This window comes from Hyperoodon ampullatus (genome assembly GCF_949752795.1).
Source record: "Hyperoodon ampullatus genome assembly, chromosome: 3".
Lineage (NCBI taxonomy): Eukaryota > Metazoa > Chordata > Mammalia > Artiodactyla > Ziphiidae > Hyperoodon > Hyperoodon ampullatus.
The window spans coordinates 81438138-81465662 of record NC_136916.1 but is presented as its reverse complement, the minus strand read 5'-3'; the positions used below and the strand labels follow the sequence as shown (position 1 = coordinate 81465662).

General features: G+C 48.0%; 1 protein-coding gene across 2 annotated transcripts in view; it reads left to right on the top strand.

Moving 5' to 3' along the window:
- The window catches only part of SLCO3A1 (solute carrier organic anion transporter family member 3A1), a gene marked incomplete at its 3' end in the record, with an annotated part of 319841 nt that overhangs the window by 191056 nt on the left and 101260 nt on the right, over positions 1 to 27525 (top strand). The gene's annotated exons all lie outside the window — the stretch shown is intronic.

Genomic DNA, 27525 nt, shown 5'->3' with positions numbered 1-27525 from the left:
AGTACTTGGCCTAGGAGGAGACCATCACCCATGGGATTATAGCTATTCTTCGTCTCCCCAGTTCAGGTCATGAAAACAAACAGCGTCCAAATAGCCACCTCCTGACAAATACTCAGTATCCTTCATGCATTCATTATGTATCAGCACTGCTTGGTTTTGAATCCAAACTCAGGAAGAGGCTTTTGATTCATTTGGGCATGAGCAGACCCAAGTTTTTTGATGATAAGAAGAATAAGAAGTAAAGGGTAATAAGACCCATTCTTGGGCCACCCTGTCAAACCCCCGGCAGAGAGCTCGGTGTCACATACACAAAACCTCTGATTCCTTTTTGTTCAGTAGTGCCCAGATTTGAATGCCAGGTGGTAAATGGGCTCCATGCACAGACAAACTTAGTTTCATTTGCATTCTCTTCCTAGGTGAGGGTCTCACCTGGTTCCCGATTCACTTTCTGATCTACCACCTTCTGTATCATTTTCTCTAGTTATTTCCATGTAGTGACAACCACTTCCATACACTGTCTGTCTCCTCTGCCAGGCATTTTACACGTGTTAACTCAGTTAGTCCTTCCTCAGAACTTGGAGAGGTCAGAATTACAACCCTGCTTCTGGAGATCAGTCTGGGGAAGCTCAGAGAAGCTTAAGCAGCTCTTGGTGCCTCTCTCCCCCGTCCTCCTCTTTGTCTTGGTAGTTTTTGCCGTTCCTGCTGAGAGCCTTCTTCCTTTCCACCTTCAGAGACACTTCTATCACTTCCACCTCCCCTTTTTAATTTTTTTAATTTTTTAATTTATTTTTTACTGAAGTGTAGTTCAATTACAATGTTGTGTTAATTACTGCTGTACAGCAAAGTGACTCAGTTATACAAATATATACATTCTTTTTCATATTCTTTTCCATTATGGTTTATCACAGGATATTAAATACAGTTCCCTGTGCTGTACAGGAGAACCTTATTGTTTATCGAATCTCCCGTCTTTTAAAAGGAACTTTCTCTTGATTCAGCTGCTCCTTCCAGCTTCGGTCTGGGTCTCTGTTTCTCGTCCCATCACCATACCCAGTGGCTCCATGGCTCAGGGTACAAATTCTTGGCCTCTTAGGATGACATTCAGCCCCACCTGTCAAAGGTGACCCCTGTCTCATCACCGCCATCACCCTCCCTGACACGCTATCCTCTCTTGGCCTTCTGGGAGGGGCAGCAGGCTTCCTTCCTCTCTCTCAGACTCCTGCTTCCTCACCCTCTGGGCCCGCTCTTTCTCCTCCAGCCCTCAAAGGATGAGGCCAGTTTCCTGGACCCCTGCTTTTGTCTCTCTGGTAGCTCATCCCTTCCCCTGTGCAGATAAGCCCAGCTCCAGGCAGGCTCTGTCTGTTGGACCACTAGATCAGATAGATCTCCTCCTTGGTGGATTTCAGTGGCAGCTCGGCCACGCACGTGCTCAGTCTCTTAGGCCAGCAAATGGGAGGCACCTCTGGCTGGTCCTAGCCTTTCCCTTCTTAACGGAACAGACAGGATGTCCTGCTGGATCTTCATTCCCAGAGGCCTCCCAGCCCCAGATCTCCGTCCTCTGTATCCCATTACTGTCAGTGGCTCCTCCTCTCCCTCCATCTAGGCCCCCATGTCTTCAGGCCGTCCTGAACTCAGGGGCTGCATCTGCATTACATTGTCCCCCTACTCGAGAACCTGCCACGGCTCCTCTGCCAGCTATCACATCCTGTCCAGCCTGCCCAACACTCCAGCTTCTTCCCAAACTGCCGCTCAGTCTGTCCACTGAGACATTTCTCCCCTGGCTCCCAGCGTGCTCTTTGGCTGCAGACAAGTAGGTCCCTGAGCCCCCAATCCCACCCTCCCCACACCTGCCCTGTGCTTCCGTCTGCTCCTCTCTGGCCAGAACCCCTTCTCTGCTTCCTTTGCGCCTCCTAGCCCTCCACCAAGCCTTGCCTCCAACCCTGCTTCCTCTTATTTCTAACACAAAGAAAACGTATCTGCTCTTAGAATAACGATACTCACTGTAAAATGTGTTTTAAAGTGCAGTAAGTTCCCTACATGCAAACGAGTTCCGTTCCAAGAGCACGTTCGTAAGTCCGATCTGTTCGTAAGTCCAATAAAGTTAGCCTAGGTACCCAACTGACACAATTGGCTATATAGAACTGTACTGTAATAGGTTTATAATACTTTTCACACAAGTAATACATAAAAAATGAACTCACACAAGAAACAAAGAAAACGTTTTTAATCTTACAGTACAGTACCCTGAAAAGTACAGTAGTACAGTACAACAGCTGGCATACAGGGGCTGGCACTGAGCTAGCAAACACACATTCACATCTTTGAAAGTTCACAAGTTGAAGGTTCATATGTGGGGACTTAGTGTACAGAGATGAAAAAAACTTAAAATTTCACCACCCAGAAATTAAGATTATAATTTGCATGTATCTTCCAAAGATGAACTGCACGTGCATATGTAAAATATATATTATTTTTACGTCATTGGTATTGTGCTATTTATACATTTTCTCTTTCTTTATTTGCTAATTGTTAATAGAATTTTCCCATTCCACTAATTTATCTTTAAACAGCATTTTTAAAAGCCGTATAATAGCCCATCATATGGATGTGCTGTTGATTTATTTAGCCTGTCTCCTGCTGTAGGTCAGGTCCTGGCTTCCAGCTTTCCAGTATTATAAATAACAAACATCCTTGTCCCCTAACTCTAGCCATTTGTTTCCTGTATCATATGATGTAGCATTTTTTAATAATGCAGAGGCCAATTGAATTTATTGAACTACTGCGGGGTGTCAGCCTCTATGCTTAGTGCTTTTCCTTTCAATAAGAAAGCCTCAGAGCCTCCTTGCAAAGCAGATATCCTCAAGATCTCAAGTAACTTGACTGAAGTCACCCACTTAGTTGGTGATGAGGTCCAGATTCAGGCCCAGCCTTTGATCCCACACGCAACCCCCGTTGCTCTGCCCTCTGCAGTGATGTTCAGAGTGCATAGCCATGTGCATTTGTAGGCAAACACTAAGTCTTAATGAAGGCAGTGGACAGCCTCATGGATTTTACCATCATTTCCCAGCTGGATTATAAGATGCTCTTAGATATCTGATGCACACCTCTAGGCTTAATGTTAGACCTAATTAGAGCCAGAAGGGACTTTCTCACCTTATAAATTAAGACGCTGAGAGGCGCAACAGGCATCCCCAGTGTCGGGGTGTCAGCTCTGTTGGATGGCCTATGGTAGACACATAAAAACTGATCTTTCAAGAGTTATTGTCTTTATTATGTAGACTTATCTTTTCTGTGCTCATGTACCAGAATCTGTAGCTATTGTGACCTGTGAAAGAGGCTGTCTTGTCTAATGCAGCAGTGGCTGTAGCCACCATACCACATCAATACGGGAGAGTCAGTGCTGAGCCCTGCAATTCCTCAGCTGCAAATGCCTTGATTTACTCCAGGTAGAACAGAGGCATGAGAAGAGTATGACTCCAGCCTAGAATTTCATTTCCCGTAGTATTAAAATCCGGGTTTTAACTGCCCGTTTGCTGCGGTCTCTTTTCTTTAAGAAAGTGGTTCTCAGGCTGTCAGTCACCTGGAGGCCTGGTGCTGGCCGTACCCCCTTCCCAGAGTTTCTGATTCTGCAGGGCTGAGGTGGGGCCTGAACATATTTTTTTCCAGCACACTCCCAGGTGGATGCTGATGCAGCTGCTTGGGGACCACACTTTAAAAGCCACAGTCTTAGGCCTTTAAAAAGATACTGGAGGGCAGGTCATGCAATTAACTATCACATCGTTAGCCTTTCTACTTAAAATGGCCTTTCTACTTAAAATGGCAAAACCCCGCGTGGAAGCCCAAAGTGCTTTTGGCATCCTGCTCAGCTTCAGGCCCTCCTGCTAAAGTTTCAGCTCCACCCCATGCCTGAATCCTCCCCAAGTCTGGCAGTGTATCAGACCCCACATCTGAGCAGATGGTGGAGGCTGAACTCAACCTTGCTGTCCAGAGCCTGGGATCTCAAGAACTGGGGTTAGGTCCACAAGAAAATTGTACGCTCTCTGAGTTACAGTACCCATGGTCACCCACCTGTGCCCTTAACGGATCCCAGCCATTTACCTGTGGCCCTTGCCAGCCTTGGACCATCTCTTCTTACAGGAACTGCTTCCCTGATCTATCCCTAAGTGGAATCTGAGGTCTGTTTGAACTGCTGCAAACCTCCCCAGAACCCCAACATCTAACCCCCAAACACCCACATTTCACTGCTGTCTGGAGCTTCTGCTGCCATCCCGCTCCTCCATCAGACCCAGTTCTGATGGAGTTGAGTTTGCCTTACCCCATTTGACTCTGAAATAGGACTGCCACCCTGCCTCTTCTCCTGGGGAAGTCCCAGAAGCCCCCTAGTCCTAGTACCCCCTCCCACTCATTTCCCTTCCTCTGACCATCCTTGTGAAGTGTCCCAAGTACTCATGGCCAAAGCCACCCTGAGTACGATCATATTGTCTCCTTTGATTACAAGATCTAAAACCACCCCCCATTTCCCCAGCGATGTTGACTTCTCTGTGGCTGCAGGTGTGCATCTACCCAGCAGGATGATTATGAGACCCTCCATGTAAAGCTGGAGCATCTAATGGGTCTTCGAAAGAACAGCCCCAGACACAGCTGAACTAGTGTGAGAGGAATAGGTCCCATGAGCTGAGACTGATGAGAGGCAGAGGCCGGGAGTAGGGCTTGCACCGTGCCCGCCACCTGGCCTTCCTGGCTCCCCTGTTGGCTGCTAGCACACTTGGTGGATTCCTTGTGCCACCACCCAGTGCTTTCCCTCCTCCTTCTCGAGCCAAAGCCATGAGCAAGTAAGTGTGAAGCCTTCACCTCTAGGCTCTCATTATCTGGTCCCCATGGGCTTCTCCCAGAGAAGGGAGAGTCCTGACCAGAGCATGGCTCAAGGCACCGTGACTCCCCTCAAGAAAGGGAGGGGAGGGGAGGGGAGGGGAAGGAGGGAGGCGGTGGGATGGGTGCAGGGAGACAGAAGGGGAGTTGCGGGGCAGACAGAGGGTCTCAGAAGGGGTCGCTTTAAAAGTGCTGTAGGGGGGCTTCCCTGGTGGCGCAGTGGTTGAGAGTCCACCTGCCGATGCAGGGGACGCGGGTTGTGCCCCAATCCGGGAAGATACCACATGCCGCGGAGCGGCTGGGCCCGTGAGCCATGGCCGCTGAGCCTGCGCGCCCGGAGCCTGTGCTCCGCAACGGGAGAGGCCACAACCGTGAGAGGCCCGCGTACCGCAAAAAACAAAACAAAACAACAACAGCAAAAAAAAAAAAAAAAGTGCTGTAGCTGGTGTGAAACGTGGCTGTGGGTCCCTGGCCCTAGTTCACAACAATGAACCAGACTTTATAACAGAGCTGCTTCATTTTGGTACCATTGACATCTGGGGCTGGATAATCCTTTGCTGTGGGGCTTCCCTGTGCATTGCAGGATGTTTAGCAGCATCCCTGGCCTCTAGCTGTAATAACCCCCTCACCCCCGGCAGATGTGATAATCACAAATGTCTTCAGACATTGCCATATGTAACTGCTCTTTCTGCCCAAACTGAGAGCCAGTCAACAGATATTACTGGGAAGCTGGTGGTTTCACCTATATCAACTGATTTAATCCTCACAATAACCCCATGAGGTGAGTGACATTAGCCCCATTTTATAGATGGAGAAACTGAGGTCTCGAGGGGTTAAATGTGATAGCTAGGATGACATAGGAAGTGCCAGGACCAGGACTTGAATCCAAGTTGCTCTAATGTCAGAGCCCATTATCTTAGAGATAATGGTTGCAAGGAAAAGAAAACTCCCTGGCAGGGTTTATTTTAAGGACACAATGGGATATTTCACAGGCAGCTCAAGATAGGAAGTGAGGTTTGACTGAGCCTCACAGAAATAGAATTGGAAAGTTGAGAGCCAAGTTTACGGTCTTGTCCTTCAGTGCTCCATGACTGCGTTTATGCCTGCATCTTTCCACATGGTGGCTTCCCCTCCTGGTCTCTGCTTCGGTGCCAAGTCCCCAACCTTGCTAAAATGCCTCACTCAATCTCCGTTGGAAATCCAGATTCCCAGGAGAAAGAGTGTGATTGGCTCAACCAGGCTGAGTGGTTTGTTCCTGGTCCAATCAGCTGTGTGTGTTGAGGGCAGGGTAGGCGAGGGGAGAAAACGATTGGCCTCCCTGACACCCTGAGCTCTTGCCACTGCCCCTTCGCTGCCCTTGCTCGGCTGTCACCATGACAACAGAGGCCAATCTGCCCAACACCTGGAAGGCAAGGATTTTACTGACCAGGACAGGCCACCGTGTCCTACAAAGTGAAGCCACAGGAGATGAGAGCAGACACATCTGTCTTTAGCAAACAAGTGGAGCCCAATCAGCCCCCCAGAAATTGATCTTTACCAACACTTAATGAAGAGTTAGCTGGTTAATAGCCCATGACAAATCCAAAGGCTGTTAGGGGTCTGACAACCTAGACATTAACAGCAGCAGTGGCCAATTTCTAAGAGATTACTGACATTCAGGGCCATTCAGGAAGACATCCGGGAGGAAACAGTCACAGAGCAGTTTCGGGCACGGAGAGGGAGGGCGGAGGGAGAAGCCTAAGTGGCAGCTTGGTGATGTACAGTGACATTGGCATCTCTGGCAAGAGCACAAGTTGTATGTGGAGCCTTTTTTTTTTTTTTAATAAATTTATTTTATTTTATTTATTTATTTTTGGCTGCGTTGGGTCTTCCTTGTTGCGTGCGGGCTTTCTCTAGTTGCGGCGAGCGGGGGCTACTCTTCATTGTGGTGCGTGGGCTTCTCATTGCCATGGCTTCTCTTGTGGTGGAGCATGGGCTCTAGGTGCGCGGGATTCAGTAGTTGTGGCATGTGGGCTCAGTAGTTGTGGTTCATGGGCTCCAGAGCTCAGGCTCAGTAGTTGTGGCACACGGGCTTAGTTGCTCTGTGGCATGTGGGATCTTCCCGGACCAGGGCTTGAACCCGTGTCCCCTGCATTGGCAGGCGGATTCTTAACCACTGCACCACCAGGGAAGTCCCGAGCCTTTTACTTATAGGAGAGTTAAGGACAGAAGGAGCAGCGACTCTGGGCAGCATTTCCTTGAGCTCAGATGAAACCCAACAGACTCCCAGAGACCCAGAACTCCTTGGTGTCACTGAGGCTGTTTCCAGGGCTTCCGGTCCTCTCCCTGCCCCGTGATGGGACGACTAAAAGTCATTGTGACCGATCTCTAACCAACACACTGTGAGCGTGATAGTGCAACCATCGTGGGCCACCCACTCTGCCTGGCCCTTGCCTTTGCCCTTGGGGTGTCAGGGGGCACAGAGGGATGACTGATTTGACAGCAAAGATGACAATGCAGTATGCTGTGAGCTCCAACGGAAGTAGAAACAGTGTACAGGGGGAGCACTTTCTAAGGCTTGTCGCCACGGACACAGTGTTATTACATAGAGCCAGCACCCACAGAGGCATGGTACGCCATTCAGAGATTCATAAAACAGGCTCTTGCCGTTTAGAAGCTTGCCCTGGGTACGGGCGGGGGAGGTGGTCAAAATCCCTGGCCTCCATTCCCTGCGTCTCATCCATCAGTAAATGCTCTCAGCTCTGTCTCCAAATTACATCTCAGCCCATCACCTCTCTCATCCCCTGTCCACTGGGCTGGTCCGGCACACCATCGTCCTCACCATCTCCTGCATTCACTCAGCAACCCATTACTCACTCAGCTACCAGAGTTGTCTTTATGCCATGTTCCTGTGTAAAATGGTCCAGTGGATAAACACAGACTGCTTATCTTTTTGGCAGGGAAGGGGAACACGCCTCATGGCAGGCAGAATCTTAGTTCCCTGAGCAGGGATCATACCTGCGCCCCCTGCAGTGGAAGCACGGAGTTTTAACCACTGGACCTCCAGGAGGGAAGTCCCCCAGACTGCTTATCTTGAACCATGAAAAAGAACCTGCCTTCCTCCCTGACATGTGTCCTTCCACTCTGCCCCTGCTCGTCGTGAAGCAGCCTCCTGTCTCCTCGTGCTGTTCCTGAGATCCCTCAAGCTCATGGCCACCTCAAGCTTTCACACTCCCTCTTCCCTCCACGTGGAACTGTCGGCCCCCAGAAACTGCCTCCTTCTCACCTCTCAGGCCCCAGCTCAAGTCCACCTCCTCCGAGCAGACCTCTCTGACCACCCTTCCACCTTGCCTCCCACCCCCTGACCCTCTGGCACAGTTTCCTGTTGTGTTTTCTTCATAGTTTCAGGAATTATCTTGTTTGTTTATTTTGCTATGATAGAGATGCAAATAGTCAGAACTAGGTAAGAAACGCATCATGCTCAGGGCCAATGGGGAGGTGACATTTGAGCTGGAACTTGAAGCAGAGGTGTGACTTGCCAGGTCAAGCAGTGGATGGAAGGGATTTCAGAAGAGAGAGCAGCGTAAGTGAAGGCACGGAGGCCAGTGAGTGTGTCACCCTCAGGAAACAGATTTTGGGTAGTGTGCCTGTAGCCCAACTGCACAGGAAAGCTGAATGGGAGTCGATTGGGGCAGAAACTCAATGACAGAATGTTTGGACTTCATCCAGTGGGCAGTGAGGGTGTCAGCAATGCATAGTGAGTGGTACACTAGACCTCCTGGATTTGCTTAATGGAACCAAATAGTCAAAGTTTGAAAATGAAGTTGAGGCTTTTGTAGTAGGCAGGAGCCCCTGGGAGCCAAGCTTGTCAAGGGAGGAGAGTGTGCTGAGATCAGGAGCTTCTGCTTGGAGTGAGACTCGAGGAAAAGCTTTGGAGTGATGAGATCTTGTTTTCTGAACCTGTCTGGAACTGAACAACCACGTGGCATTCCCTTGTGGGGTGGGTCCGTGCTGGTCTTTGAGAGATCAGCCAGGGCAGGGGGAACGGCCATAAAACCAGCAGATTCACTGTGCCAAGAAGACACACATTTTCCACTGATGGCTTTCTCCCTCCCCTGCTGGCTCAAGCCAGACAGAAACAGAAGTGCTGCATGATGAGGGTCAGATGCTGTCGGTAATTACACAGTGATGAGTCTTTGTTGTAACATCCAGATGTCAGTGCTATTTTGGGCAGATGTTCTGGAGAGCAGTTGGTGATGACCTCGCCAGGGTGTGACTTTAAAGACCAAATGACACGGCTGCTGTGAGTAAAGCCAGTCTCTGCTCTCCTGGTCCCTGTATCCCATGGCCCTGAAGTCAGGGCAAAAGCAGTGTTCCCCGTGTCACAGCACCCCTAACTGGGGCCACCACTGGCATATCCTCAACCTGTCCTCAACCCAAGCTGCTGAGTGAGTTTAGAGCTTGTGTGATTGGCCTGGGGCCTTTGAGAGAATTTTCCTTGGACATAGTACCTACACCCAGGTGGGTATGCCATGTTCCTCTCTTCCACCTTGGGAAGGGGTCAAACCTGTGTAACTGAGGCAGCCTGTTAACCTCTCTGAGTCTCTGTTTCCTTATCTTTTAAAAAAAAAAAAAAGCAAGCATAGTTATACCTGTCTGGATGAGAATCGGGTGAGATCATGTGTGCTGTGGCAGGTTGCATTCTGTAAGGCATCATAGGCATGTTAGTTATCATGGCAGCAAGCTCCTGGCACATCAGTCCTAGACTCAGAGCTGTGTAAGAACTGGATGGAACCTCAGTGGTTTATCCAGTCTAAACTCTAAGTCAGTGAAAGAGCTCTTTCTCAGGGGTCTCCAGTGGGAAGTCACTGGCCTCTGCTTGGATTCCTCTTGCCTGGGTGAGGTGTCTCATCTCCCAGGTCTTTTCCCTATTCCAGCCCCATACAGGATGCAGTGCTCAGTGCATTCCCTTACGAGGAGCCTGGCTCCCTGTACTTTGCAAGTTCTGCTTTCAAAGCATAAGCATTCTAGAGCCATGCTTTCCAGTATGGAAACCACTCTGCATGTAGCGTTGAGCACTTGCGGTGTGGCAGGTCCAAACTGAGGTGTGCTGTCCGTGTAAAACACAGCACTGGGTAGCAAAAACCTACTAGGAAAAAAGGAGAATAAAATTTCCTGAATAAATGTATACAGATATAAAATGCATGTATATTTATATTAATCCATTTTATTTTACTTTTTATCTTTTACATGTTGCAATGATAATATTAAATATAATAATAAAACAAATTTCACCTGCTTGCTTTTACTTTTCTAATGTGGCGACTGGAGGAATTTAAATTATATCTATGGCTCACATTATTCTTTTATTGGACAGTGCTGCTTTAGAATTATGTACACAATAAACTGGACTCAGTCCTTTTTCTAACGGCCCTTCAGATATTTTAAGATATCCCCTAAGTCTTGTCTTCTCAGTTATTGACAGGTATTCACGAAGCACGTGCTCTGTGCTGGGCACCGTGTCAGGTGCTGAGCTGGGATGCGATGATGAACAAAACCATCTGGGTCCTTGTACTCCTGGAGTTGCAGTTTGATGGGGGAGATAGATGTCAATCAGAAGTCTCACAAGCAGGATGGTGGTTCCTGGGAAGCAAGACAGGGCTGTGCTTCCACAGGTGGCCTCTCAAAGCCCCATTTTGCTCTTTTTTAATACACTTTTTGTTTTACAATAGATTTACCTTTGCAGGAAAGTTATGAAGACAGTACAGAGAGTTCCCACGTACCCCTCACGCACTTTCCCCTATTATTAATGTCTTATAATAGTATAGTACGTTTGTCACAATTAATGAACCAATAAGGATACATCATGATTAACTAAAGCCCACACTTAATTCACATGTCCTTGGTCCTAGAAAGCTCAGGTCCTTTTTATGTCCCAGATCCTATCCAGGACCCCACATCACGTTACATGTCCTGTCTCCTTAGGCTCCTCTTGGCTCTGACAGTTTCTCAGACTTTCCTTGTTTTTGATGACCTTGACAGCATGAGGATTGGTGGTCAGGTGTCTTGCAGGGAGTCTCTCAGTTGTGATTCGTCTGCTGTCTTTTTCTCGTGGTTAGACAGGGGAAATGGTTTCTGGGGCAGAAGACCATAGGGTAAAGTGCCATTCTCATCCAACAAGACTGATGACTGTTGATGTTGACCTTGATCACCTGGCTGAGGGAGGGCTTGTCAGTTTTCGCCACTGCAAAGTGACTCTTTTTTCCTCTTCTCCATGCTGTGTCCTCTTGAGAAAGACATGACCACGTGCAGCCCACAGTTAAGGAGTAAGGAGTTATGCTCCACTTCCTTGAGGGTGGAACATCTCCATAAATGATTTGGAATCCTTCTGCATGGGAGGTTTTGTCCATTTCCCCCCATTTGTTTATTTATTCAGTTATTGATTTATATCACTATGGACTCATGAATATTTATTTCATACTTTCAGTTATAATCCAATACCCCTTAATTTATTTTATTATTTAAATTGTTCCAGCTGTTTAAATTGGGTGCTCTTTCAGTAGCTCCTGCGTCCTTCTGACATACCCCCATTTAGGTGAGGTTTTGGGGTTGGTTTTTTCGAACAATTCTTTACTTTCTGGCGCTACTAACTACAAGACTCATCTTGTATTAAAATAGGAATATTTTTGTACCTATCTTGTGGAGTTGTCCTGAAGGTTAAATGAGTTACTGCAAGTAGTGTGTTTCCCCTCTATACTTTTTTATTGAGCTATAATTGACATATTAGTTTCAGCTGTACAACATAGTGATTAGATATTTGTGTATATTGCAGAATGATCACCACAGTAATTCTAGTTAAAACTCATCACCACACATAGTTACAGATTTGTGTGTGTGTGTGTGTGTGTGTGTGTGTGTGATGAGGAATTTTAAGATCTACTCTCTTAGCAATTTGCAAATACACAATACAGTATTGTTAACTATAGTCACCATGCTGGACATTACATCCCCAGGACTCACTTATTTTATAACTGGAAGTTAGTATCTTTTGATCCCCTCACGCATTCTGCCCACCCCTCTATACTTCTTTAAAAGATGCTTTTAACAGCTGTATCACCGCACTGAACTTTTAGTCAAGCCAAAGAGACCCGAGGTCTTTTTTCATTGAAGCTCCTCATAAGTCCAAGCTCCCTGTTCTATACTTGGGTCATTTTTTTTTTTTTTTCTAGTGCAGAACTTTCTTCCCCTGGTCATTCTTATCTTGATTCCACTTCATCCTGGCAGCCTTCCAGTCTCCTGCAGTCTGGATTCCTGGATTCCACTTTATGCCCTCCCCCACATGTGACAAACAATTCTGCCATGCAGACAAGGCAAGGACTGAGCCACCTGTAGCCCCTCTGGCTTGCTGCCCCCGACAACCAGCGGGAGTCTGCATGTGGCCCTCCTCAATCAGCGTTTCACCATCTTTTTTTGTTTAATGTTCTATTTATTTACTTATTTGTTTATTTGTTTTGGACACACTGCAAGGCACGTGGATCTTAGTTCCCCGACCAGGGATCAAACCCATGCCCCCTGCAGTGGAAGCGCGGAGTCTTAACCACTGGACCACTGGGGAAGTCCCAACATTTCACCATCTTGAATCAAGGCTGTCAGGAAAGACATCGTCAGATAAGATTCATTCTCTGTTGGCTTTCTCCTAATTTATTCAGTCTAGTGACCTCATGAAAATAGGAAATGAGGTTCATTGGATTCAATTTGTTTGTAGGAAACCCATTTTCACCCATATTTATTGCCATTTTTTCCCTTAAAGGTCCATAAACCATTGGTTAAATTCAGTCTATAATTTTACTGATGTCATTTCCAGAATCTATCAGTCTTTAAAAACTGGACACTTGCCTAGTGCCAATTTTGTGGTATTTTCTTTGTTTTTACATGTTTCTTTCCCATGCAGTCTCTGTGTGCTTCTGAGCTTTTGTCCGCATCCAATTCCCGGGGCAAGCAAGGAGTCTTGAAGTCATTGGAAAACATGTTTAGAAGCCTTCTTTGTTTTTCCTTATTTCTGGGTTCTGGTTCCCTCATATCCACATTTGTTCAGCCTTTTGGGGTTGAAGAACATTTCCCTTGAAAGAAGAAAAAACATACAAAATCATGGTTAAGTGAGTATGATTTCTTGTTGAACCTTCTGCTCTAAATAGAAGACTCATCCTTTGCTGCTGCTTCATCCTGCTCCAGAAACGCCTTCCTGGGGTCTTTATTTTTTAGAACCTCAGCTCCTTCTGGGCTGTAGCAGTGCCAACACTTTGCTTAGAGGATCCTGCCACCCTCTTGCCTCCATCCTTCAAAACAGGTCGTTCATTAGCACCCCTAAATTGATATGAGTTCTCATTTCAACTGTAGACTCACCTTGCCATTTTCCTCCTGTGTGGTGGTGAGACTGTTTATTTCGGAAGGTTGGAGCACCGTCCCTTCTCCAGTCATACTCCCTATACGCTCCCTTTCAGATCAATCTCCTAACACCCAGAGCAGATCCACCCTCTGATGCTGGTACTGATGCTGCGACGGAGTGGGTTCGTCCAGACCTTCCCCACTTACCCTATTGGTGAGAAGGTGCCCCTCTTGTCTGCCTAAGAAAGCTTCACTGACAGCAGGGTGTCTGGATTTGTAGATACCTGGACTTCATGGCCCTCGGTCAACCCCAGCACCTGGATTTGCAGGGAAAGAACAAGCTCTGTCCCTTCCCATTTTTGCCTCTGGATGATTTTGCCTTTCAGTTCCCTTTACTGTGTCACCCGGTTGGTTCTTTCATCATGGATGGACAAACATCATGCCCCGTTTTCCCCTCTGGCCAGAAAATACATTGTCAAATATCTAACAGTCTGTCTGTCCCTTTCCAAAAGGCAGTGCTCGCCTGGCAGATGCCCTTCTCATTTGTCAGAGCAGCCAGCCGGCTCCTCTACTGTACGAGCCTCGGTAAGCCTGGCGGGTTCATAAGTCAGTCCTTGGCTCCCTGTCACTGGACTGGGACCGACTTCCACCTGGACTGCAGGTGAGAAGGCTTGGGCCGAGGCAAGGCTGCAGAGGGAAGGGTGGATCCTGGGCCCCCTTCCCCCTGCAGCCCAAGTCGTGCATCATTACACTGAGCAAAGGGACCCCAGGAAACGCTAGCTCTGGGAGAGAGGTTATTGGAGTCGTTTTCTTGCTACTTTGAGCTACTTAATTTTTCTTGAAAATAATGTGTAGAGCTAAGCATGTTGGCAGGCACCAAACATCACATGCAGCACTGGGGGAAGAACATATACAGTGGATTTTCAATTAGAATACTGAGGTGGGTCTCAGGGACTGACATGCCTGTCTCCCTGGAGATGCTAAAGCACTCTACGGACATACACCTAAGACCAGTCCATCCCTGCAGACCCCAAGTCCCAGCGAGATGCATCTCCTTTGGGCCCCACTTCAGGGCATGGAGAGCCCTCCCCAGATCTCACTCTTGAGTCTGACTGTCTCTGGTCTTCAAAGAGCAGGGAAGAAGGCAAGTGAGCAGTATCCAGACATTGATTGACAAGAATGTTTCCTGCTTCTTGGTGTGAGTTTTCCTGTAGGACCTCCTAGACCATCTTGCCTAGGAATCACTAGTTGTGAGAGGCTGAATGGGTCCTCAGAGCTGTCCCAGCCCATCCTTCAGTGGACAGATGAGGGAACTGGGTTACAGAAGGGAGAAGCTCCTTGTCCCAGGTGAAAGAAGGAAAATGACAGAACTCACATTCAATCCCAGCTCTAATCATGGTTAGTAATCTTGACTAACATTAAATGAAGACCTACTGTGTGCCAGGCAGTGTTCAAGGTTCATGTCATTTGTCATCTCTCATTTTTATTGTAACTCTGAAAGATACATAGTATTAGCCCCAGATTTATAGATGAGGAAACTCAGGCCCAGAGAAAGGATATGACTTGTCCACAGTCACACAGCTGGGAAGGGGTCGAGCTGGACTTGGTAGTGAGCTTCATCATCACTATAGCGTCCTACCCGCTGTGGGTTGCGTGCCCCTGACCTGATGGCACATGAGGAGCCCAGGGTTCCTCCTTTCATAGTAAGCCAGGTGGCCAGCTTCCCTGGATCTAGAAACCAGAACCTTGATGGGTGGAGAGGAGGGGTGTACGGATGCAATGGCGTCCGTGAGCTCAGCAGACCCATTATCGCATCCAACCAGGATTGCGTGCTCTGCAACATAGCGCAGAGTCTGTGCCGAGCAAACCTCTATAAGATGCTTATCGGCGCATTGGATCTAAGCTCCTGCAGGCACTGGTCTCCACATTTGGGTACCCAGGGTACCTAAGAATACACCTTACACATTTAAATACAGTTAACGTTTGTGAATTAATAAACATTTCCTCTTCTCTTCCTTTGCACTGGGTCTGGTATATGGTAGGTGCCCAATAAGTGAGCCTTGTTCTTTTGGGGACCCTCTCCTTGCTTGGGTCTGAGAGTGTTTGAAGCTTGACTGGTTTGGGCCCATTTGTCAGCCCTCTCAGAATTTCAGGGCTGCAAATACTGGGCTGAGAGCGGACAGAAAAGAAGATAGACCTGGATGAGAAGGAGGGCTCAGCTGAGCTCCATCTCGGGGACAGACAGGGTGTGTTTTGAGGACAGTCTGTCATTGCCTCTCTGGATGGCAGCAGGAAGACAGCTGCTGCAGGCAGGGGTGTGTAAAGAGAAAGAAAAAGCAAGGCAGAAGCCATCTCTCCCCGGCTCACATTTGAATCAAACTTCTGGTTCATGAATAGCTGCCCCCCGAGAGTCCTGAAACTTGGAGACTTCCCTGGGATGTGTTCATTGAATCACTCCAGAGGTGAACTAGGAAATCTTGAAAACCCAAAGGGCTGGTGCCTCTGCTGGGCGGATCCCGAGAAAGCTAAGCGGTGGAGGGTGTACACCCCCCGCCGGGCTGGCCATCTTGGTGGGGAAGGAGCTTCAGGAGGTTCCGGGCTGTGGGAACTCTCAGAGGTAGACGGCGTGCTGGTAAGAAGGGGGGAGGGACCCGGCAGGACGGGCTCCCAGGCAGCCATGTCGCCCCTGCAGACACCCCCGTGGGCTTGTTCCTGCGAGCACGTGCCCACCCTCACATGGAGGGCCTCCCCTTTGGGGGTACAGGATTTGGCTGCATGGTGATGTTGAGGCTCTGGGCAAGCCTGCAGCAGCTGCCTTCCTGCTGCCATCCAGAGAGGCAATGACAGACTGGCCCCAAAACACACCCTGCCCGCCCCGGAGATCCCACTCTCCACTGCCTTGGCTGCTCCGGCCCTTCCCGGAGACCCCGCCCAAATATGGTGATGAGCAAACTCTGAACATTGAGGAAATTTAACCAGGAGGAAGATCTGAGCCACTATCCAGCTCCAAGCCTTTCAAATACCTGTGCAAGACAGACAGACACACACACCACATACACATATACACATGCATACACACACATACATGCATGCACACACATTTATACACATACAGACACTCATACACGCATGCACACACATTCATATACATACACAAGCACACACACATACATGCATGCATACACATTTATACACATATACTCATACACGCATGCACACACATTCATACAAGCACACACTCATACACATACACATATACACATGCATACACACACATACATGCATGCACACACATTTATACACATACAGACACTCATACACGCATGCACGCACATTCATATACATACACAAGCACACACACTCATACACATACACACACATACATGCATGCATACACATTTATATACATATACTCATACACGCATGCACACACATTCATATACACATACAAGCACACACACTCATACACATACATACATGCATGCATACACACACAATTTACATCTCATTGTGTTCCAGAAAGTTTTTCAGGTGACAAAAATTCTTGCAGAATGAGTGTGAGTGAACCCCTAGTCCCTCAAAGGCAGGCCCTCGATGGCATGAGAATCTCCCACTGTGAGTGAGGGGTCCCCTAGCAGTTAGGGGCACTCACTGAGGTCATCTGGCTGGGAAATGAAATTTGAGGGCCTGAAAAGGCAGCTCTTTTTCTGTTGGGGTCAGGGGCGGAGCTCTGCAGACACTTGTTGGAATCTCAAGTGAAAAGATCACTGTCAAAAATAATAGTAGAATTTCATGTTTTACCACTAAAGAGGGTTTTATCCCCTCTGATTATCACAGCAATCTCTGATACTGGTTCTCTCAAGGATCCTGAGGGCCTCAGAGGGTTTTGCATATTTTTAATAATCTAATTCATTATTAGCATCTGTACGATGGAGTAAGGAGGGGGTGTTTTCATTTTGGAAAACTATTCAGTGAAGCCGAGGCACCAGTAGGGGGAAAAGATGGCAGCACAGGGACCACAATCCAGGTTCCCCACCTTCATCTCCAGCCCAGACTGAGCTGTGCCATCCCCAAACGTGGCCCAAATGGGCTGCCTGCACGTCCTGCAGTGGCTGGCCTGACCTGGGAAGCAGAGGTTAGCGAACTGGGCTGGGTGGGGTCATGTGGCTGTAGCTCCTCTCCCTGTAGGCAGAGGAGAGAGCAAGGCCAAGAGCAGCGAGTCCCCCAAACCCACCGCTCCACCCCGGGAGCCCCTGGAGGTGCACCCTTAGCCCATGAAAACCAGGGTGGTTGGTTTTCCCTGGTGTTTCTGAGGGGTGGGGCCTGTCTTTGCTAAAGCTGGGGTGCAGGATGGACAGCATCTGTGGCTCCCCAGAGCCCAGTCTGGCAGGACCTGTCATGTGACCCTCATGGCCAAGGGGGAGCTTCTGCCTGACAGTGAAGATTGTCACTCCCCCCCAACTCCTGTCTCTTCGAGGTCTCTCCCACTCACTGTCTCTTTGTGAAGTGGTTCAGGGATTCTCTTCATTCCACAGCAGACTGCAGAAAAAAGGAAGGGATCCCTGTCTGCATGACCTTTTCCTGTGATTTGCTTCCATCAGGCAGCAAGTTCACCTTTCCCAGCCTTGCTCTTCTGGGAAAAGGGCAGCCGGAGGGCAAGAGCAGAGAAACCCCAGGGGAGCTGTAAGCAAGGCGGCTGGACCCCAGCGCCTTGACAGTCTTTCTTAGTTCTATCTGGGCACTAGAAGAGCATTTACTCAGAGAAAGGAGGAGGGCGTGACTCACTGCATTCCGGGGACCCCTGGCTACCAGGGCTCTGGGAATTCTAGGTAAGGGGCAGAGAATCCCCCAAGATAATACACACCTTGAGTTTACAAACATTGAGTTCATTTGATCACTCATTCATAAATAATCCCTTAGGCACTTAACTGGGATCCAGGCTCTGAGCTGGGTATGAAGGAGATATGAAGCCCAGTTTCTGCTTCATATCTGTGTGGCACAGTAGTGAAATGAGCTGACTTTGAGGTCAACCTTTTCTGGGTTCAAATTCTGACCCCACCATGAGTTCCTGTGTGACCCTCAGTAAGTGGCTTAAGGTCTCTGATGTTCAACTTCTTCACCTGTAAAATGTGAATGAAAATAACCTAGCTTAGGTTGACCTTTTGGTTAGTATCTTAGATAAGATAAAAGCACTTATCATTGGGTAAGCACCTGATAAAGGTTAGTTCTTAATAGATTGTTTGGAGGACACTGTTGGGTATGAATCCTTCTGATGTTCCTGGGAACTGTCCTGTTAGCCCCTTCTGAGGTCTGTGCATGGCCAGAGGGCTGCACGTGTGCCGTCTGTGTGCCTCCTCGGACACCACAAAGGAAATTAAATGACACTAGCTTTTTCAGCCTTTGACTGCATTCAGGCCCAGGCCCGGAAATCAGAGAGATTCCAGGGTCCATCCATCCTCTTCCTTTCTGTATGCGAATACTTTTTTGATAGAAAATTACCCTGAATATCACTTGTGTCAGCCCCGAGGCTGAGGTTGAATTTCTCTCTACATGGGGAGAGGGGCCCAATTCCTCTGTACCCGGTGCCACCTGGCATAGGACCCGTGCTCAGCTACCCAGGCCTTCACGCCACATGGTCAGACTTACAGCGAGTGGGGGGCCACAGAGATCTTGGGCAAATCACACATTCTCAGGCTCACACTCTCCATCTGTAGCTGAGACAGGACACTCCCTTGACTGCAGCAGACGATTACAGTTACCCGGAAACTCTCTCCTCTTCCCTCAGCAGGGCACAGGCTGTTCCAGAAGGATCAGTTCCCAGCCCGGTCTCTTCCATCAGACTGTGAGCTCCTTGATTCCACCAGTTTCAGGAGAAGCACAGCAGGAACAAAATAACAGAAGACGAATTTCCGTCATTTAGCAGAAACCTTTTTTTGCCAAGTCTTACGTGGTTGAATTAATGACGTTCCATCGTACCATTATGAAAAATAAGATTTGGAAACACACTCTCAGCAGGATTTGGGGGGTGGGTGAAAACAAGGGTCACAGACTGCCAGTTGTCTGCCCCCAGATCTCTTCTCCATCAGTCCCAGGCAGGGGGCAAGGCCGTCCCAGCATTACCTCTGCATCCTTCCCCTTTCTCCCTGCATCTGGCCCCCCATTCATCCCTCCACCATCAGATTCTGCACTCAGGGAAGCGCCCAGCAAGTATGTTGGCACTGAAGTGCCAGTGACTAAGGAATGCTTCCTTTTCCAGATGAATTTGCATATTTTAATTGAAGGCAGATGCCTTGAGTTAATTCAATGCAGCAAACTTGGGTTAAGCAGTTATTATGCTCAAAGGAATAAGATTCTGAGAGCTCAGTGGGGTAGGTAGGGGGAGCTTTATAGGGGGAGGTGACATTTGAGTGTCGTATGAATTTCACAGGGGTGGCTCCGGGAGCAGCCAGACCCCGTCCAAGTCAAATCAGCCTTCCTGAGAAATGCAGGGACGCAGCAGCTGGGAGTGTGGTGTGTAGGGAAGGGGCTGGAGTGTCTTGTGAACCATGCGGAGATGTGTGAATTTCATCTGGAAGGCAATGAAGGATCCCTGATGAGTTTTGAGAGGGGTTGGTGTGGTCACACTTGTGTCCTGGAGAATGCAACTCTGTTGGTAGTGCCAGAGAGAACTTGGAAAGGGCAGGGCTTGGCAACAGGGTGACCACTTGGCCCAAGGAGTGAATTTCTAATTGTGGACTCTTGGACACCAGCAGGCTGGTAGGGGAGTGATGGGGGTGGTTTGGGGGTGACATCCAGAGCCATAGCCCAGAGGCAGTCTCTGACAAGCCAAGCCACTACATTGGGCTTCTGCTCATGTGATCTGTCCACGGCTTGGAGCGTGGCCACTGGAATTGTCATTATGACCCCTCTTCTGGAGGCTCATTAAGGCTTTCCCTGGAAATCAGTGTCTGAAAGCCATTGGCTCCCATCCAGCCTCTCTCCTACACCAGGCAGCCCTGGGAGGGTGCCTAGATCAGGGCCTCCCTGCCAGCCTCCTGCAGGTCCCTTTTGAGAAATCAGAAGCTGCAGCTCTGTAACTCGGCCAGCCCTTTGGAGTCTCAGCATTTCTCAAGGTAGGATTTGGTGAGAAGAAAACACTGGAACAGGAAACGTTAGTTCAGCCTGTGTTATCAGATCACCCAAAAAGGGCAACAAAAATGGGGAGCTAAAAATAGCACCTTAGGGCCCCTTCAGGTTCTGCTTTTAAGTACTGAGCGTCAAGCTGGAGGGCAGGTTAACCATCTGGGAGCCTCATGGGCTGTGATGTTTCGGTTGGGCCTGTTTTGAGGATGTAGCCTTGACAACTGACAGTGTGGACCTCAGAGAAGAGGGGCGTCTTGTGAATGTGACAGATGCTGAATGGGACCCCTCCTGTGTGTAGACAATCAGTGAAATCCATTTCAGTCCACACCCCGGAAACATGGGTGGGGTCCTTGTCATAATAGCGTAGTGGAGTGACAACTGCTTCAAAGCCAGGCAGGCCTGAGTTCAAATCCCAGCTCTGCTACCTATTTGCTGGGTGACTTGGGCCAGTGTCTTTGTTTCTGGGAGGCTCTCTTTCCCTGTCTGTAAAATAGGAACAGTAAGAGCCATTGCACACGATTATTGTGAAGACTGAATGAGATCATATAACTCACTGCCAGGTGCAAGGTGGGGACTCTTGCCTAGACTTGTTCCTTTAAGTAGTATATTAAATTAAAAAAAAAAAAATCAGTCAGCCAGGCATGTTCTAAGTTTTTGCATTTTCCATGGATTATCTTGTTTAACCCTTAGGGTAACCTTATGAAGGAGGTACTACATTTAATTTCATCCAATTTTATAAATTTTATCGATGAGTCTTAGGGATGTGTTTACTCTGCATTTACTAGTGACTGGGGACCAGTTAACCTCTCCAAAGGGCTGATCTTGCAGTTGTTCAAGCCATGGGTCCTGCCTTAGTTTCCTAACAGACTGGGCCTTCAGGAACTGGATAGATGAGCCCCACCAGGAACGCACCTAATACTAAACTCTGCTTCAGCCTCCACCCCCATTCCCACCCCCAAAGGTCAGTTGGATGAATTCGAATCTCCATTCCAGTTTTTCTGCAAGGAGATAAAGGAAGTGGGCTAGATCATTCAGTTGAGTTGCCATACATATGTGGCCAGCCTTTCCCATGTAGCCCCTGCTTCCTGCAGTAATTAAGGAGGATCTGTGTGCTCAAACGCCTTTGTAACTCTTTTAAAAAACCTTCTTATTTCTTTCATTTTTTAAAAAACAATGTTGTTGAGATATAATTTATATACCATAAAATTTGCTTGTTTTACATGCACAGTTTACAGAGGTGTTCAACCATCACCACAATCTAATATGGAAGCATTTCTATTGCTATTCTATTCTATATCCTTGCTATTTCTATTTAAAAGTGGATAAAAAGTTACATGCTGGTCCTGTTGAGCCCGTGACTGGGAAGTTTAAAATGAGAAAGCTCTGCATTAGAAGGCTGGAAGGTTCCCTGGCCTCTTAGGGAAGGAAGGAAAAAGGCAGCTCAGGAGCCGGGAAGCTTTTCATGGGCGGCAGTCACAGAGGTGGAACCAGAGGAAGAGTGAGGACCAGGCATCTTCGATTCTGCCTGTGGGGGGCCCAGGTGTTGGGGCCATGCTCAGAGTCCCTGGGGAGACCACATCCTCAGTGATGGACAGAATCTCTGGGAGGACATGAACAGCCTCCAGAGTCCTGACCTCATGAATCCCTCTGGAAGGCAGTGGGAAGGAAAAAGACAGCCCAAGTCCAGATTCCGGAGGGGAATCAGTACTGTGCCAGAGGGCCAGTGCCATGGGATGTCCTCCAGCTCCTCAGTGGTGAGATGGGCCAATGGGGAGAACCAGCAGAGACCAGTTCCCATCCTGGCTTCACCAATGACCAGCTCTAAGCCTCAGTACCCTCATCTCAAAATTGGTGAAAATACTTGCTCCCATCTCTGACTTTTTTTTGTGAAATGAGACTATGCACACAAATGGTCTAGGATGTAACAAGGGCTCAATAAATAGGAGCATTTGCAGTTATTATTACTAACCAAAAAAGCAGTTTCTGTGAGATGCAAACCTTGAACACGCTGTGGAGACATAGCTGGTTCCTTGGGGAAAGACGAGGGGCGTGCATCATGTTGCAGGTTCAAGGCCACGTTCTTCTATTTACTGTGTTTGTCTGGCTCTGGACAGGCTGCTTGACTTCTCTGAGCCTCAGTTTCCTTATCTGTAAAGTGGGCCTAAGGATATGCCTACCTTTTCAAGTTGGGGGGAGGATCAGATGAGATAATGCATGTAGAGCTTAGCCAGGGCCTGGCACCTGCCAAAAGTCCCGTCAGGGCTGGCTGTTCTCTGTGGATGGAAACCTCCCAGCTCTTTAGTTCACATCAAAGTCAACATCTCAATGAATGGGTGAACCCTTGAAAGATGCTATTAAGGACCTGATGAGAATCCAGATGCCGTTCCAGGGCGCCTCTGCTTTGCTTGTTTATACCTTGGATGTAGATACTGGGGGAGAGAGAAAGAGAGAGAGAGGAAGCTGGAGCTTAACTAGAAAATCATTGAGAATCAGTCCCACTGGTGGCAGCCAGGGCGTGTGTGTTTGTGTGCAGTAATGCCCACTAGTGTGTCCCATGGTGGCCAGGTCACCACGATCACATCCCCACCCTACAGGCCATGGGAAGGGGCCCCAGAGCCCTTTGCCCCATGCACGGTGCCAGGCTACTTGCTCCAGCTTCACATTAGGAAGCGCTATGGAGTCCTAGCAATGACCCTGTGGGGACACACACACCCTGCATCTCAGGGCTGCTCTTTCTTTTTGTAAAATAAAGAGGTTGGACTAGAGGAGAGCCTTGAATTTGAAATTACTTTCTGTGGAGCCCAAGGGTTCACCAAGGAGCCTCTGGAGCCATGGAAGAGCTGGGAGGAGGGGTCACCCCACCCCCTCCAATCAGAGTCAACATGAGCTTACATTTGAAGAAAGGGTTTCACTACAAGAAGAGAAAAAAGACAAGTTGGACAGGTGCTGGGCTAGAGTATCTCCAGGTTTCCGAAAACCTTGTGGTTCTTGGACACCTCTCTCCAGGGAAGAGCCTCCTCGTCCCTAGGCAGAGGTTCTGGGTGTAGCAAGATGTGATCCCCTGGCCCCAGGTGGCTGGGAAGGGCCTGGGGAGTGTTGAGCCCTGGGCTGGTCACCGCAGGAGAGAGTAGCCCTGTCCATTTCCTCAGGAGCCATGCACATGTTACTGTCTTTGTGCTTCGTGTGGCAAAGGTGCTCTTTTAGGGAAAACACCTATGGGGGATCTGGGTCGAGAAAAGAGAGCTTTTCCCTCCACATCAGGACTTTCTCCGCAGACTCTTAACCGCCAGAGAGCAGAGCAAACTAAGTCCTCAAAAGGGGAGGCCGCCCCCTCCAGCCTCTTCATCACTCGCAGCCCACCTTGTGGCCTTTTGTAGAAAGACTTTTCCACGCCAGCATTTACAAATCAGACGTGAGCTCCCGAGCGGTCACGTCTGACCCGCTTGAAGACTCCTCTTTGGGGTCACTTCTAGTTTTAGGAGCTCCAGACTATTCACATTTCAAATAATCGCTTGCTGAGGGTTTCTGAGGCCACCACGAAGAAGACCGCACCAGAGCCTGTGTTCATAGGGACGCTGTGCTCCCCCAGCGACTTCAGTACTGGCCCGGGTCTCCACTTCTGCCACTTAACCAGCAACTTGAGAACATGGTTTTCTTTGCAAGCAGACTCATCCAAAGTGGGAAAAAAAAAAGAAAAAAAAGTTGAGAATGGCAATAAACACATGCCCTGTTGAATCAACTCAGCAGATCTTTTGGGGTGAGCTTGATACATTGTAGGCAGTACGCTAAGGTTGGGGAGGAAGGGTGGTTAAAAGGACCCTCCTCTTGGGGTTCTCATCACCTAGTGGGGTCCACTGGGTCTACCTCGCTGTTCCACAAGGCACCATGTGTTCATCTGAGTCTTTTGTCTTTTTAAATCTCCCCTACACACACCAAAGAGCTGCCAGGGTCATCTTCCCAGAGTATGGCTCTTGTACCTGGAAACCTTCCTGTCCTTCCACAGCTGTTTGCTCTGGGACCACAGCTGTGAGCCTGGCATTCTGGGTGCTCCACGATCCAGCCCAGACCTGCTTTCGCTGCCCTCTGCTCTAGGCCAAATCTCATTCCCACCTCCCTCTGCTTCCCAGGTGGTTTCCACAGCCTGGGGTTGGCATCCCCTCACCTCAGCCCACCAGCGCCCCAGTACCCAGGTCCCATGCCATATGTCCTTCACCCTTGAGGGGAGAGTGAGAGAACTCTTACAGAATAGTACGCTGGCAGGGGATGTCACTATGGTATTCACTGGCTTCTCTTTTTCTCTGCTAACACAGATACAAGGGACTTCTCACACATTGGCGGTAGCGAAACCTACAGACCTAGTGTGGTTAAGGCATTAACTTGGTGTCAAATGTCAGTAACGGAGTCATTAAATAAGACTTATTAAGCATTGTCTTACTGCAAGAGGACCACATGCATCTTTTGGGACCGGCTTTCTAGAACCAGGATTGGCGCAGACTATTTTCCTTTGCGGTCACTTGACCGCTTGGCACTAGTGACACCTGGCTCGGGCGGGCTACCTCCTAAGGACACCCAGCCTGGGGACATCAGGGGATGCAGGCATGCCTGAGCTCCAGGGTAGAGATTCAAGAAGCTATTTTTGTTCTTCCTAATTGGCATGCTTTCAAAGGCAAAATTCGCAATCAGCCTGCAGTGATGGAGTTAGGAATTAGACTCTCTCTGCTCTGCGAATCACATACGAGATTGCAAACCACGTGAGCCCATCCCCCACCCCCACCTGGCTCCCACTTTTAAATATGAATCAGATGGTTTACTCTGGTCTGCTTTCCTCTTCCAAAAGGAAAGCATTTCTCTAATGATTAGTGATGTTGAGCATCTTTTCATGTTTGTTGGCAGTCTGTATATCTTCTTTGGAGAAATGTCTACTTAGGTCTTCTGCCCATTTTTGGATTGGGTTGTTTGTTTTTTTGATATTGAGCTGCATGAGCTGCTTGTAAATTTTGGAGATTAATCCTTTGTCAGTTGCATCGTTTGCAAATATTTTCTCCCATTCTGAGGGTTGTCTTTTCTTTTCGTCTTGTTTATGGTTTCCTTTGCTGTGCAAAAGCTTTTAAGTTTCTTTAGGTCCCATTTGTTTATTTTTGTTTTTATTTCCATTTGTCTAGGAGGTGAGTCAAAAAGGATCTTGCTGTGATTTATGTCATAGAGTGTGACATGGGGAGGGGGAAGGGTAAGCTGGGATGAAGTGAGAGAGTGGCATGGACATGTATACACTACCAAATGTAAAATAGATAGCTAGTGGGAAGCAGTCGTATAGCACAGGGAGATCAGGTAGGTGCCTTGTGACCACCTAGAGGGGTGGGATAGGGAGGGTGGGTGGGAGACGCAAGAGGGAGGGGATATGGGGATATATGTATGCATACAGCTGATTCACTTCGTTATAAAGCAGAAACTAACACACCATTGGAAAGCAATTATACTCCAATAAAGATGTTTAAAAAAAAAAAAAGGAAAGCAGATTCCAAACCTAATTAAGGTAGCACCTTGAGTCTGTAACTAAATTCATTCACAGCCCAACTGGGGCACTGGAGCGCCGAGCTTCCTCTGGCCATCTCCTATTGCAAACCTGATTCAAATCAGTATCATTTATTCAGGGTTAAGCTATTAGAGAGCTTTTTTTTTTTTTTTTTTTTTAATGAACACTGCTGTTCTCATGCTTGGTGGGGCCACACGGCTCCAGTGCCTTTGATCCCGGTCAGCACAGAGGTTCCAGAGCAAAAGAAATCTTGAAACACACTCCTCATTAACAGCTGCAGGCACTTGGAATGTTCTGTCCAAATGGCATGAACAGCCTCGCTAGTTTGGCAGCCAGAGCTGGAAAGCAGAAGGATCCCAAACGGATCTCTTCTTTGGAGCTACCTGCTGGCTCCCACCTGCTAAGCAGGGTTCAGAAGCAGTGCAGCTATGCAGTTACCAGTCCTGTTACTCACTCATCATGTGACCCAAGAGATCCAGACCCTCTCTGGGCCTCAGTTGCCTCTATAATGTGCTGGATCACATATCTGTTTCACAGGGTGATTCTTGGAGATCCACGAATATTTGGGGATTCCTACTCTGTGCCAGTACTGTACTAAGTAGGCTCTAGGGAGGTAAAGAGAAATAAGACAGAGGGTCTTGCCCTCAGTAAGTCCATGTCCTAAATTGGTGGTTCTCACTGAAGGGCACTCTTACCCCCAGGGGACATTTGGCAATAGCTTGAGACGCTTTTTTTTTTTTTTTATATATAACAGGTTCTTATGAGTCATCAATTTTATACACATCAGTGTATACATGTCAATCCCAATCGCCCAATTCATCCTACCACCACCCCCACCACCCCGTGGCTTTCCCCCCTTGGTGTCCATACGTTTGTTCTCTGCATCTGTGTCTCAATTTCTGCCCTGCAAACTGGTTCATCTGTACCATTTTTCTAGGTTCCACATATGTGCGTTAATATACGATATTTGTTTTTTTCTTTCTGACTTACTTCACTCTGTATGACAGTCTCTAGATCCATCCACATCTCACCAAATGACCCAATTTCATTCCTTTTTATGGCTGAGTAATATTCCATTGTATATATGTACAACAACTTCTTTATCCATTCGTCTGTTGATGGGCATTTAGGTTGCTTCCATGACCTGGCTATTGTAAATAGAGCTGCAGTGAACATTAGGGTGCATGTGTCTTTTTGAATTGTGGTTTTCTCTGGGTATATGCCCAGTAATGGGATTGCTGGATCATATGATAATTCTATTTTTAGTTTTTTAAGGAACCTCCATACTGTTCTCTATAGTGGCTGTATCAGTTTACATTCCCACCAACAGTGCAAGAGGGTTGCCTTTTCTCCACACCCTCTTCAGCATTTGTTTTTGGTAGATTTTCCAATGATGCCCATTCTAACTGGTGTGAGGTGATACCTCATTGTAGTTTTGATTTGCATTTCTCTAATAATTAGTGATGTGGAGCAGCTTTTCATGTGCTTCTTGGCCATCTGTATGTCTTCTTTGGAGAAATGTCTATTTAGGTCTTCTGCCCATTTTTGGATTGGGTTGTTTGTTTTTTTAATATTGAGCTGCATGAGCTGTTTATATATTTGGGAGATTAATTCCTTGTCCGTTGATTCGTTTGTAA